The sequence below is a fragment of the Podarcis filfolensis genome, assembly GCF_964270895.1.
Source record: "Podarcis filfolensis genome assembly, chromosome: 9".
Taxonomy (NCBI): Eukaryota; Metazoa; Chordata; class Lepidosauria; order Squamata; family Lacertidae; genus Podarcis; species Podarcis filfolensis.
The window spans coordinates 5,980,506-5,994,951 of NC_139610.1; positions in this window are offsets into that span (position 1 = coordinate 5,980,506).

The following is a 14,446-nucleotide window of genomic DNA, read 5'->3' on the forward strand; positions in this document are numbered from 1 at the left end:
AATTTCAACTAAAGCAGGCACCCCCAACCTTCGGCCCTCCAGATGTTTTGGACTACAATTCCCATCATCCCTGACCACTGGTCCTGTTAGCTAGGGATCATGGGAGTTGTAGGCAAAAACATCTGGAGGGCCACAGGTTGGGGATGCCTGAACTAAAACATCCCTGACAGATGGCCACCTGATCTCTGCTTGAAAACCTCCACCATCTTCTGAGGGAGTCTGTTCCACACTCAAACAGCTTTTACCACCTGCAGATTCTTCCTAATGTTTTACCAGAATCTCCTTTCTTGTAACTTGAAGCCATTGGTTTGGGTTCTCCCCTTCGGAGCAGGAGAAAACAAGCTTGCTTCGTCTTCCACGTGGTAGCCCTTAACATATCTGAAGATGGTTGTCATATCTCCTCTCAGTCTCCTCTTTCCCAGGTTAAACATACCTAACTCCCTCAACCATTCCACATAGGGCTTAGTTTCCAGACCCTCGATCATCTTGGTTGCCCTTCTCTGCACATGTTCCAGCTTGTCAACATCCTTCTTAAATTGTGGTGCCCAGAACTGAACACAGGACTCCAGCTGTGGTCTGACCAAGGCAGAATAGAGTGGTACCATTACCTCCCTTGATCTGGACACTATACTTCTGTGGATGCAGCCTGAAATAACATCGCTTTTTTGCTGCTGCATCACAGTGTTGACTCACACTCAGCTTATGGTCTACTAAGACCCGTAGACCCTTTTCACATGTATTCCTGGCAAGCCAAGTGTCCCCCATTCTATACTGGTGCATCTGGTTCTTCCTGCCTAAGTGTAGAGCTTTACATTTGTCCCTAATGAAATTCATTTTGTTGGTTTGGGCATGGTTCTCCCATCTTTTAAGGTAATCTTGAATCCTGATTCTGTCTTCTGTGGCGTTAGCTACCCTTGCCAGTTTGGTGTCCTCTGCAAATTGGTTGAGCATCCCCTCAATTCCTTCATCCAAGTCATTTATAAAGATGTTAAGGAGCCACAGGCCCCAGATAGAATCATGTGGCAGCGACTTGTCATCTTTTTCCAGGATGATGAGGAACCTTTAGTGAGCCCTCCTTGTAGCTGGTCAGTCAACCAGTTACAAATCCACCTCACAGTTACCTCAGCAGTGAGGAAGTGCTCTGGCATGAATGAAGAAGGGTCTTTCCAGAGCTTCCTGGAAGAGGAAAGAGAGACAGACTGTGATGGAAGGAACCTAGCTGGGGTTGAATTATTCATGTTTGATCCAATAGAATCACAGAAATTTAGAGTTGGAAAGAACCCAGGGGTCATCTAGTCCAACCCCCTGCAATGCAAGAATCTCAACTAGACCATACATGACAGATGGTCAGTACAATCAATGACCCTTGGGCTGGAGAGCTAAAGGGCAGCACACTCCAGCTTGTGCCGTTGGCCATGAAAATATATCTCAGTGGCTTACAACAGTATAAAAACATAAAAACCAAATAATAAATCACAAAAAGTTAAAAACAAGTTAACCATCAAAATTAAAATTAAAAAACAAGCATCAATAGACCATTGCAGGAGGCTTTCAGCAGGCATTTAAATGTTGGTGCAGAAGGTGCCCACTGAATCTCTAGTGGCAGAGGGTTCCACAGGACTGAGCCAGGGGCACTAAAGTCTCCATTTCTTGTTGTTGTCAAATGAGCCTCGCCAACTCAGGGAACGACCAAAGATATCAAGCAGGCACCTTTGTGGTGGTGCTTTTGGTGCCTGCTAAAAACATTCTTCTCGCACAGAGAGGTCTGTCCAGATGCTTAGAGAGTCGGTGTGAGTTTTCTTCTTAGCATTTTAACTTTTTGTATGTTTTAAACAGTTACTGTAATTTTTTCTTAATAATTTTGTTGTCTTATCCTTTATGTTAACTGCTTTGAGTGGTTGTAAATTTTATTTAAATATCTATATAATAGCAAGAATAATAATGAAGAATTGATGCTTTTGAATTATGGTGCTGGAGGAGACTCTTGAGAGTCCCATGGACTGCAAGAAGATCAAACCTCTCCATTCTTAAGGAAATCAGCCCTGAGTGCTCACTGGAAGGACAGACCCTGAAGCTGAGGCTCCAATACTTTGGCCACCTCATGAGAAGAGAAGAATCCCTGGAACAGACCCTGATGTTGGGAAAGATGGAGGGCACAAGGAGAAGGGGACGACACAGGACAAGATGGTTGGGCAGTGTTCTCGAAGGTACCAGCATGAGTTTGACCAAACTGCGGGAGGCAGTGGAAGACAGGAGTGCCTGGCGTGCTCTGGTCCAGGGGGTCACGAAGAGTCGGACACGACTAAACGACTAAACAACAACAACAATGCTTGGAGGAGCGTCAATCTGGATGATACCTGTGGGCTCCTTCTAAATCTGGGATCCTGTGCACATGAGGAAACTTGCTGAAACAGTCAGACCAGGTCCTTTGAAGGAGAAGAAGAACAGTTTGGATTTGATATGCCGCTTTATCACTACCCAAAGGAGTCTCAAAGCGGCTAGCAATCTCCTTTCCCTTCCTCCTCCACAACAAACACTTTGCGAGGTGAGTGGGGCTGAGAGACTTCAGAGAAGTGTGACTGGCCCAAGGTCACCCAGCAGCTGCATGTGGAGGAGCGGAGACGCGAACCTGGTTCACCAGATTACGAATCTACCTCTCTTAACCACTACACCACACTGGCTCTCAAAGTAATGGCCCAGCAAAGTAAAGAGTGAGCCCTGTTGCCCTTCTCCACCTTACCTGGCCGGGTCCTGTATCATCCCAGGATAGGGGATGAGAAGCCATGACAGCAGGCTGTGTGGGTTTTGGCTGTTGCTGGAAGCTGGAGACACAGAGACCTGCCTGCTCTGTGCTGGACCCAGAGCTGTGCCTCAGGGTTTCCCCCGATGCTATGAGCCCCTCCATCTTCTGCTCAGGAGGTCCATATGTGAAAAATAAGTGCATATACCCCAAAGACACCACAGTCTCCACTGACCTTCCAAGGAAACTGAACCCTGGCTAAGCACCCGGAACATCTCTCACCGCTCAGAACAATCATAGTCATCACCATCTCCAGCGCCAATCATCTTGCAACTCTCTCATAAGGTTCGCTAGAGATGCCCACTAGGGGGCACTACTGCCAGCAGGACTCACCAGTGAGGAATTCTGAAATGCAGGTAAGAGGAACTTACCATCTAAGAGGCTTCCCATCTGACAGCCTGGGCATCCTCTCTCTGCCAATGGCTTGATCTGTGGGGCAGAGAGGAGGAAGGAGGTGGGGTTGGAACCAAGCCGTGTAAGAATGGCTTTTCAAACAGTGATAGACGATCTCCTCAAGACTCTCCAGCTTCTCCCGCCATTTGCAAGTGTAAATTGAATTATTTAATTATTTCCCAGCACAGCACGTATACGTGGTCACGTGTGAGTAGAATGCGTGTAAGGGTGTGTGTGCTTGTAACGCGTGCAAAAATGTAGGTGCTGTGGGGGGGGGGTGTTGTAAAGTGTGCATAGAAGTTTATATATTAGTGCAAAAGGACGGACAAAAAAACCCCACATTCTTTTACATTGCATTATATACCGCCCTTCATCAAAAGTTCTCAGGGCGATTCGCAAGATAAAAATGCAAGATAAAAGCACAAATATTTAAACCAGAAGCAACAAAACAATGACCCCCCCCCAAGCACATTTAAAATGTGTTGTTGTAACCTGCCTTGGGGCCTTCTGAAGAGCAGATACTAAATTTAAAACAGTATAGAAATATATACAGATGCTCAAAAAGTGGGCTCTAGCATTGGCTTATGGGTAATCTGCTTTTACCTGCCAATGTTTGGGGAGGGTTACAGAGCTTCCTTTCAGAGTAGCATACTGACAGCTTCCAAAATCAGTGGTAACTCTTGTGCTCCCATTTCCTCTTCCTGGAATGGCATGAGCTTGATATAATGGAGCATGCCAGCAAGGGAAGGGAGCCCCTTGCTGGCAAGCAGTGTATAAATTTTATGAAATAAAGTAAACAATGTAAATTGTTTCGGAGGTAATAGTTGCATGATACCTTACTCTTGAAATAAAAAAGGTAAAAGGTAAAGGAGCCCTGGATGGTTAAGTCCAGTCAAAGGTGACTATGGAGTGCGGCACTCATCTCACTTTCAGGCCGAGGGAGCCGGCCTTTGTCCACAGACAGCTTGCTGGGTCATGTGGCCAGCAGGACTAAACCACTTCTGGCGCTTGGAAGACTGTGAAACTGAAAGAAGCTGGAAAGGACACATTGGCCCATCCCTGGTAGGGAGGCCATTGCCCTCCCTGCAGCTGCTCTGGCTGATGGATGGCTCCAGGTTGGCCTTCCCCTGGCCACGAGGTCCTTCCTGGTAGGCAGAGGGGTCCCCTTCGCAGGGGCACACGGGCCTCTGGAGAACAGATGGGGTCGGAGTGTGCTTCCCTTCAGCCCAGCTCTTTGGCAGGTAGCCTTTATTAAAAAAAAGTGTCACAAATGCACCCATCGTGGTATTTTACTGTTATTCAAATAAATAAATAAAAAACACACATTTGTCTTAACATATTGTGTTAAGGGCTTCCACGTCCACTAAGTCTCCAACATGCCAGGGAACTGTAGCTGTTTATCCTCCTGAATTCAGAGCCTGGAAGCTCCAATCAAGCTTAGTAAAGGGTAAAGGGACCCCTAACCATTAGGTCCAGTCGTGGCCGACTCTGGGGTTGTGGTGCTCATCTTGCTTTACTGGCTGAGGGAGCCGGCGTACAGCTTCCGGGTCATGTGGCCAGCATGACTAAGCCGCTTCTGGCAAACCAGAGCAGCGCACGGAAACACTGTTTACCTTCCCACCGGAGCGGTACCTATTTATCTACTTGCACTTTGATGTGCTTTCGAACTGCTAGATGGGCAGGAGCAGGGACCGAGCAACGGGAGCTCACCCCGTCACGGGGATTCAAACCACTGACCTTCTGATCGGCAAGCCCTAGGCTCTGTGGTTTAACCCACAGCGCCACCCGCGTCCCTAAGGTAAGGTAAAGGGCAACTCACAGCCTGGAGGGCCACATGGCTCTCCATCTCCTTAAGTGTGCCCCCCAAAACCCAGAGAGAGAGGGGGGGGAATGGGTGATGTGTGAATGAAGAGAAAAAACGCTTCTGTGCTTTGTGAATGGGTATGTGAGTGAAAAAGGGATGTGGAAGCTGTACGCCGGCTCCCTCAGCCAGTAAAGTGAGATGAGCGCCGCAAGCCCAGAGTCGGCCATGACTGGACCTAATGGTCAGGGGTCCCTTTACTTTTATGCGAGTGAAAGAGAGGAGAAGGCTGGCTCAATGGGTGGCAGATAAATTAAAGGGAGACAAAGGGGAAAAGAAAGCACCTCACCCACTCTTTTGGTTTGGTGCTACCTGCTCACACTGAAAAGAAGCCAAACATGGGTTGCTGTGTCTCGCCGCTTAGAGAAGGGGCCTGAATGAGACATGCTGTCACAGTCTGGGAAGCTGAGGCTGCAGAAGAGGTGCCCCCAGCACCCAGAGTCAAGAGAGTGAAGGCATGCAACTGAGAAATCATGCCCAAGCAATTGCAGGAATGCTTCCTCACACACAAGTCCAGCATGTGCGTGACAACAAGAATTTGGAACAAAGCGCTTTGCCTATGCCAGGCAGGGCTGGATACCTGCCGTGCCTCCTCCTGCCTGCTGGGTATCAGGTACCATCTTTGCGTGCCAGGCAGCTGTAGCTCTGCCTTACCCACTTGAACACACCCTGCTGATCTCCACCTGGGACTCTGGGCTCTTGAAGATAATTCTCTGCCACGCAAAACGTGCGCCACACTTCTCTCACAGCAAGAGCAAGTAAACAACATTGAGGGCTCCACTTGGAGTTGACTTATTTTCTCATGGGTAGTCACTGCAGTCCAGCTGGAACAAACAATCCCTTTCATGTTCAGTCTAGTAAATCAGGGCCAAAACAGGCATGACAGATTTGTGATTGTATCTCTCTATTCATTAACATGATAAAGTTTCCAAGCTATGGTGAATATTGGATGGCATGCAATGATGTTTTACTCAGAGTGGGCCCGATGAAATTCATAAGCATGGCTAAGTTGTCCCTTTAATTTCAATAGGTCTACTCTGAGTAAAACTTTGTTAAACACCATCTTTTTTTTGCATGTGCAATCATGTGTTAATTGTTTTCTTATCTGCTGCAAGCTATGACTGAAACATTCAAGGCTGACTGTTCCTGAATGTAACTAAGCCCACAAAAGTGACTGGCCTCTGGCAACTTCCAGAGAAGGGCCGGGGGGGGGGGGAGAATTCCACTTGCAAGAACCTGTGGCATCTTCACTGGGGCAGAGAAGCCCTCTGCCACTCCCCTGCCAGTCCAGCTCTATGGGGGGCTCCCCTCGCGCCTGACCCAGAAGCTGCAGTGAGTGCAGAATGCTGCAGCATGATTGCTGACAGGAGTTAGGCCTCTCCAGCATATCACACCTGTTTCATCTTTACTGGTTGCCAGTTTGCTACTGGGCCAAGTTCAAGGAGCTACTATTAGTATATAAAACCCTTAACAACCTAGGACCAGTTTACCTACAAGATTGCCCTACCCCACCTGTGGCCACTGGACTGCTTTGATCGGTGGAACTGGCAGAGTTTCAGGTCCCACACAATACCCTCTCTGCACTTTTAAGAACTCGGCTGGCCATTTAGTGCAGCGGCACCTACACTTTGGAACTCCCCGCCTCTTGATACGAGGCATTGGCATCTTTGTGACATTCTTTGGATTGGACAACCCTACCCAGACATGTAGAAGGGATGTGAGTTTCAATCTGTTTTTTTTTTTTTAGTTTATTGCTGATGTTATCCTTTGAATGTTGAATCCTTTGAGAAGGGTTGTTTTTTCCTGGCAGTTTTATTCTCTTGGGAAACCGCTTTTGTAGCTGTCAAGCGGTTTATAAATTTTAGGATTTTTATTTTTTTTTAGGGCATTTTCAGAAAAAGCTGCTGGTGGCTCTCAGCTGCTCCCTCTCAGCTGCTCGCTCCTAGTTTGTGGGAGGCTGTTTTTAAGGCGTGACGCGGGGGGGGGGCGGGTTGCGTGCGAAGAAGGGCAACCTCTCCCCACTCCGCCGCTTTGCTCCACCCTGGCAGGCAGGCTGGCAGGCTGGCAGGCTGGCTACACGCGACGCGCTCCGAGAGGGCTTCCGGATCGTCCCCCGGGCTGGGCAAGGGCTCCTTCTCACGCAGCGGCTGTTGCGCAGCCTCGCCGCCGCCGCCCTTGCTCCTTCGCGTGCGGGGAAAGGCCGCCGGCAGCCCTGGGAGCGCCTCCCTCCGCCCCTTCACACGCAGCTGTGCCAGCCCGGCAGGCGGCTCCCATCATCCCCGAGCCCGGCCGGGCTAGCGGGGGTTGTGAGCCGCCTGCAGAGAGCCGGGGGTCCTAGCAGGCTCCCTCGGAAGGTGGAGCGGGGCCCTCCTTCGCTGGAGCTTGGGTGGCCAGCTGCGAGGATTTCTTAAGCTGCGATTCCTGCCTTGTAGCGGGTTGGACTAGATGACCCTTGGAGTCCCTTCCAAATCTAGGGTCCTATGGTAATCCGTGCTCTGGATGATGATGTTCAACTGTTTGCCGGTTTTCTTAGCCTCCTTTCTTTAGAGGAGTCCAGCGTATATGAAAAACAGCAATAGGACAAAATGCAATCCTTCATAAAACTATAAGAATAAATTTTTAAGCATTTTTGTAAAAAAGAGAGAGAGAGAGAGAAATAATATAGCCTCTTTAAAATTAATCTGAAAAGAGATAAGCCTTAATCTGGTGCAGAGAAAGAGTGGCATGTGGACCCCAGTGGCACATCTCTTCCAAAGTTATTGGTTGGTTTGGCTTCACTCCAAAAGTAACAGGAGGATAATAAAAACCTTTATCAGGACCTATTAAAAATGGGATGGGCAGGCCCAGGGCCATTTGTGGCCCTCCCGGCTTCTATGCCCGGCCCTCAGGACTCTCCTTAGCCACACTCCATCTCACGTGTTGATCAGTTTATTCTGCAAGAGAGATCATTGGTCCTCTTGATGCATTGCAATTCCAAAGTCTCAAGTTGCAAATCCCGTCCCCCCCCCCCCCCGCTGGCTTGTGAACCATGATGTCATATTTGTGTCCTTTGGTGTAGAGACTGGCCTGTTTGTCATACAGAGAATGCCGAAGAGCACCCGTTGACAGTTGATGCCACCTTGAAGAATGGGCAGCTGGATGACATTGTGGGTGGCATTATTAAGTCCCGTAAAAGTGTTGTCGGAACAAATGTAGAAACAGTTGACTCCTTGCAGGGGCCAGCTCCTGCACCCACACCTCTTTGACATTCTGTTGTTGCTGGTGAGCAATGAGGGGGCCTTTCACAAGCAAGCAAATAACTCAAATAAAATAAACAGTACAGGCCTATCACATTCCTACAGGCCTGCGAGAGAGAAGGTTCATGGTGTAGGACACGCAGTGGGGAGCCTTTTTCAGGCGGAGGTCTGCATTCCCCTCTGGGACAGCCTTCGAAGGGCCACATGCCAGTCACACCCTCCTCTCTGTACTCCCCATCCAGGCATCAAAGATCAAGGACACATTTCCAGACAGGCAAAAGTACTCAAGGAGGGTGCCAAGCAGGGCCAGTGGGAGGTTTGGCTTGGAGAGAGGCCTTTGCCCCCTCCCCTGAAACCTAGGTCCCCCACCCCTGGTCTAGGATGGCCCATGAATCACTGGTGATACATTTGAGGAGCTGCAGCTGGGTCTGGGAACCCCAAGTGACAACGAGTGATGGTCAGTCATATTCTTTTCCAGGTGTGCTCTGTAATAGATCACTCCTGAGAATCAGTCTAGCCTTGTTCATCTGCTCTTGTTGCTTTTACTTTGTTGGGTAGTTTATTTACTTACTTATTTCATAAAATTAGGATATAGTGGTACCTCAGATTAAGTACTTAACCGACCCCCTGCTGAAAAAGTTTGCTGAGCCCTGCTCTATTCTATTTAACCTTGGCGAAGGATACAATCCTGAACGAAACATGTTATTTGAGCTGGTCATGTTGTTCCTCGACTGATACCTCTCCTCCCACCCTGACTCTGACACCAGTGTGAGAAAGAAAAACACATCCCAGCACAAACCAGTGTGATTCAGTCTCTTCGTGTTCCTATGAGAAAGAACTATTGGGTATACAACGTTAGTTCTATTCAAGATAGACTGACTTAGGCTCATTAATTTCATTTTTTTATTTTTTTATTTTCTATATAAATATTACATGCATGCCAAAAAAAGAGTACAGTTATACAAATAATACAAGTTACCGAATACCAAAAAGCTACTAATAAGAAGAAAAAATTAAAAAGTGATACATATTGAAAAGAAAAGGGGAAAAAAGAAAGAGAGGGGGGAAAATAAAAAGGAAAAGGAAAATAGAAAAAGCTGACTTCCTTTGACCACTATACAGTTACTATGATCTCATATCTTTAGTTGTCTGTAATCATTTTGCATTAATGGAGAGACTTGTTGTTTAGTCATTTAGTCGTATCCGACTCTTCGTGACCCCCTGGACCAGAGCACGCCAGGCACTCCAGTCTTCCACTGCCTCCCGCAGTTTGGTCAAACTCATACTTGTAGCTTCGAGAACACTGTCCAACCATCTTGTCCTCTGTCATCCCCTTCTCCTTGTACCCTCAATCTTTCCCAACATCAGGGTCTTTTCCAGGGAGTCTTCTCTTCTCATGAGGTGGCCAAAGTATTGGAGCCTCAGCTTCAGGATCTGTCCTTCCAGTGAGCACTCAGGGCTGATTTCCTTCAGAATGGATAGGTTTCATCTTCTTGCAGTCCACGGGACTCTCAAGAGTCTCCTCCAACACCATAAACTATTTGTTTAGCTGTGGAATTTTTAGTCTAGACCATGCCAATTATAATTTTGGGAACCGACTGTCTTCATATAATTTGTAAAGACATCCCATTCTCTCCTGATTTTTTCACTTGGATGGTTTCTTACTACTTCCATTAATTTCCCGAGTTCAAGGTATTCGCTTAATTTTAATAACCATTTTTCTTGGTTGGGATTATGTTGCTTTTCCAATATTTTGCAGTCACTATCCTGGTGGCCGTTACTGCGTACAGAAAAAAATCTTTTATTATCTTTTGGGATGTCTGTTGTGAATAAACGTAAGTAGAATAGTTCTGGGTTTTTGTTTTTTGTAAAGGTGTATCTTAACATCTTTTTTAATTCTTCATATAGCATGTCCCAAAATACTTTTATTCTGGGACATGTCCATCACATGTGGAATATATTCCCATCCTTGTGATTGCACCTCCAGCACTTACTACTGTGTTTTTTATTCATTTTCGCCAATTTTGATGGAGTGAGGTGCCACCTATACATCATTAAAAAATTTTTTTTAATTAAATAGCAGGCTGTGAACTTGATGTCATATTTCTAAAGATTTCCCCATTTCTCTAAATCTATTGTATATCCAAAGTCCCGGGTCCATTTTACCATTACATCTTTTAAATGCCAATTTAATAATAACTTGTACATTTTGGATAAGTTCTTTGTGTTGTTTGAGAGCAACTCCCTATCTAAATCTGATATTTCATTGTCAAATCCTTTTGTTGTTTTTTTTATCATCCTCAAAGATGCCATTTAATTGATGATACTGTAGCCAACGTAGCTCAGTTTGTTTGAGTATACAGTGGTACCTCGGGTTAAGTACTTAATTTGTTCCGGAGGTCCGTTCTTAACCTGAAACTGTTCTTAACCTGAAGCACCACTTTAGCTAATGGGGCCTCCTGCTGCTGCTGCGCCGCCGGAGCACGATTTCTGTTCTCATCCTGAAGCAAAGTTCTTAACCTGAGGTACTATTTCTGGGTAAGCGGAGTCTGTAACCTGAAGCGTATGTAACCTGAAGTGTATGTAACCCAAGGTACCACTGTATCATATTTTTTCAATTTTAATTGGTTATTTTCTTTTATTAATAAGTCTTTACATCTGTCAGTTGGTATCTATATTCTTCCTTTTCACCACCACCTCCTCCACTGGTGATAACAAATAGGGGGTTTTCGATTCCAGCAGCAATCTATTTCTGTCCCAAACTTTGTACAGTGCTTTTCTGATGATATGGTTGAGAAATCCTTTATGTATTTTGATTTTATTGTATCCCAAATATCCATGCCATCCTACTCTATTATCCCACCCCTCTATATCAAGTATCTTAGCATTTTTTAGTACCATCCATTCTTTCAACCAAACCAGGCAGGCAGCTTCATAGTACAATTTTAGATCAGGGAGTGCAAAACCACCTCTATCCTTAGAATCTGTCAATAATTTAAATTTTATTCTGGGTTTTTTGCCTTGCCAAATATACCTTGCTAAGTACCTATGCCATTCTTTGAAACAATTGAGTCCATTAATTATTGGAATAGATTGAAAAAGAAACATCATTTTCGGGAGGACAACAATTTTAATTGTTGAAATTCTTCCCCATAGTGATAGTTTAAGTCTGTTCCCAGATTCCAACTCTTTTTTTAATCTCACCCCAGACCCTTACATAGTTGTCTTTGTAAAGATTAATATTTTTCATGGTGATCCAGCTACCCAGACACTTGGCCTTATTTGTCACTTTTAACCCTGTCGCTTTTTCTAGCTCTGCTTTTTCTTCTGTGTCCAGATATTTTACCATTAGTTTAGTCTTCTCTATATTAATTTTGAAACCAGATATGTGACCATATTCGTTCATTTTCTCCAATGTTCCTAAAATATGGGTTTTCGATTTTTATTATTAAATAATCTGCAAAGGCTTTAACTTTGTAGGCTCTTTGTCCCAGTTTTATTCCTTCTATATAGGCTCATTAATTTCAATGGGTCTACTCCAAGTAGAACTTAGTTGGCTACAGCCCTTCATTTTGGCAGCTACCTTGATGATGCAGATCAGTCCACTCCTGGCATCAGGGAAACCTCCAGGCTGTCAGTGTTTTTAGGGCAGGATTAAACCGCTTTCCAGAACTCTCCGTTTGTGTACTGAAAGAGGATTAAAGCACTTTGTCACCCTAGCACAACATTGCCACTTCTTGTGGTTTGGAAAATGACAGAGAAATTCTCTGGAAGGTATGGGGTGAATGAATGGCATGCAAGCAGCTATGCACAGCGTAAATCTGAATGAATGGTCACCAGAATGATTGAGGGGATGGAGCAACTCCCCCATGAGGAAGGTTGCAACTTTGGGTGGCTTTTCAGTTCTGAGGAAAGGCGAGTAAGATGGAAGTGTGTAAAAGAAGTATATAAAATCATGCATGACATGGAGAAGGTGCATAGAGAACAGTTTCTCTCCCTCTTGCATAACAACTAGAGCTCAGACATCCAATGGCTGAAGATTTAGGGGACACACACACACACACACCCCTGAACTCTGGAACCCCCTCCCACAGGAGGCAGTGATGACCACCAATTTGGAGGGCTTTAAAAGAGGACCAGACCAAAGATGGCGGAAGGCTGTTAGCCATGATGGCTAAGAAATGCTTGTGAAAAAGACATTCGGTGGAAACAAAAGACGCTATGCCCGTGGCTGAGGATAATTGTCTGAACCCTTCCAATGGATATTGGAGGAGGGGGGAGGAAAAATTGTACGGGAAATTTTTTAAAAATTGGAAAGAGGTAATATAATGTATGTAAAAATCCCGAAATAAAAATTTAAAAAGGAAAAAAGGAAAATGCTTGTGAATAGCATCTGCTGGAATGAAGGAAGAACACCATGGGCGTAGACAGGATTTGTGTTGGGGGGCAGGCCTTACGTTAGGGGAGGGGCAGAACTGAGCTGTTAGTTAAGTATTTCTATTTATTTATTTGATTTAGGGCAGGCAGCTGCCCCGCCTATCCTTGGCTATGCTTGTGCTTGAATCCTGCTTGTGAGTTTCCCACTGAGGCATCTGGTTGTCCACTGTGAGAACAGAATGCTGGACTAGATGGGCCCTTGGCCTGATCCAGCAGGGCTCTCCTTATGCTCTTATGGTCCAATCAGTACAGTCCTGGGAGCCACAATTTAAGAAGGATATTGACAAACTGGAACGTATACAGACAAGGGCAACCAAGATGATCAAGGGCATAGAAACCAAGCCTTATGAGGAATGGTTGAGAAAGTTGGGTATGTTTAGCCTGGAAAGGAGGAGAGTGAGAGGAGATATGATAACCATCTTCAAATATCTGAAGGGCTGTCACATGGAAGATGGAGCAAGATTGTTTTCCGCTGCTCCAGAGGAGAGGAACTGAACCAATGGCTTCAAGTTACAAGAAAGGGACCCCTGACCATTAGGTCCAGTCGTGACCGACTCTGGGGTTGCGGCGCTCATCTCGCTTTATTGGCCAAGGGAGCCGGCGTACAGCTTCCGGATCATGTGGCCAGCATGACTAAGCCGCTTCTGGCGAACCAGAGCAACGCACGGAAATGCCATTTACCTTCCCGCCAGAGCGGTACCTATTTATCTACTTGCACTTTGATGTGCTTTCGAACTGCTAGGTTGGCAGGAGCAGGGACCGAGCAACGGGAGCTCACCCCGTCATGGGGATTCGAACCACCGACCTTCTGATCAGCAAGTCCAGGCTCTGTGGTTTAACCCACAGCGCCACCCACGTCCCTTTACAAGAAAGGAGATTCCAACTAAACATTGGGAAGAACTTTCTGACAGTAAGAGCTGTTCGACAGTGGAACAGACTCCCTCAGAAGGTTGGATGGCCATCTGTCATGGATGCTTTAGTCGAGATTCCTACATTGCAGCGGGTTGGACTAGAGGAACCTCAGGGTACCTTCCAACTATGATTCTATGAAGGCATGTTGTGATATAACCACCCTGTAAATAAACAGGACAAATGCTCAATAAAACCAAGATACAGTTTAACCTCCTTGTAGGCTTGGGACGCGGTGGCGCTGTGGGTTAAACCACAGAGCCTAGGGCTTGCCGATCAGAAGGTCGGTGGTTCGAATCCCCGTGACAGGGTGAGCTCCCGTTGCTCGGTCCCTGCTCCTGCCAACCTAGCAGTTTGAAGTGCAAGTAGATAAATAGGAACCGCTCCGGCAGGAAGGTAAACGGAGTTTCCGTGCGCTGCTCTGGTTCGCCAGAAGCGGCTTAGTCATGCTGGCCACATGACCCGGAAGCTGTACGCCGGCTCCCTCGGCCAGTAAAGCGAGATGAGCGCCGCAACCCTAGAGTCATCCGCAACTGGACCTAATGGTCAGGGGTCCCTTTACCCTTACCTTTAAGCTTTGTGGAAGCACATCAGGGTGGATGTTCCATAAACAGGTCATCCGCAGAAGCCCTGAGACCGCTAGGCATTGAATACACAAGGCCGAGACAGACTATTAGTCCATCTAGCATCGTCAGCTCCAACTGGCAATGGCTCCTAGTGGTCTCAAAGGAGGAGGATTTCTCCCACCCACTACCTGATATTTGAACTGGACTGGAGGTGCCACTAGGGATGGAACCTGGGACATTCTGC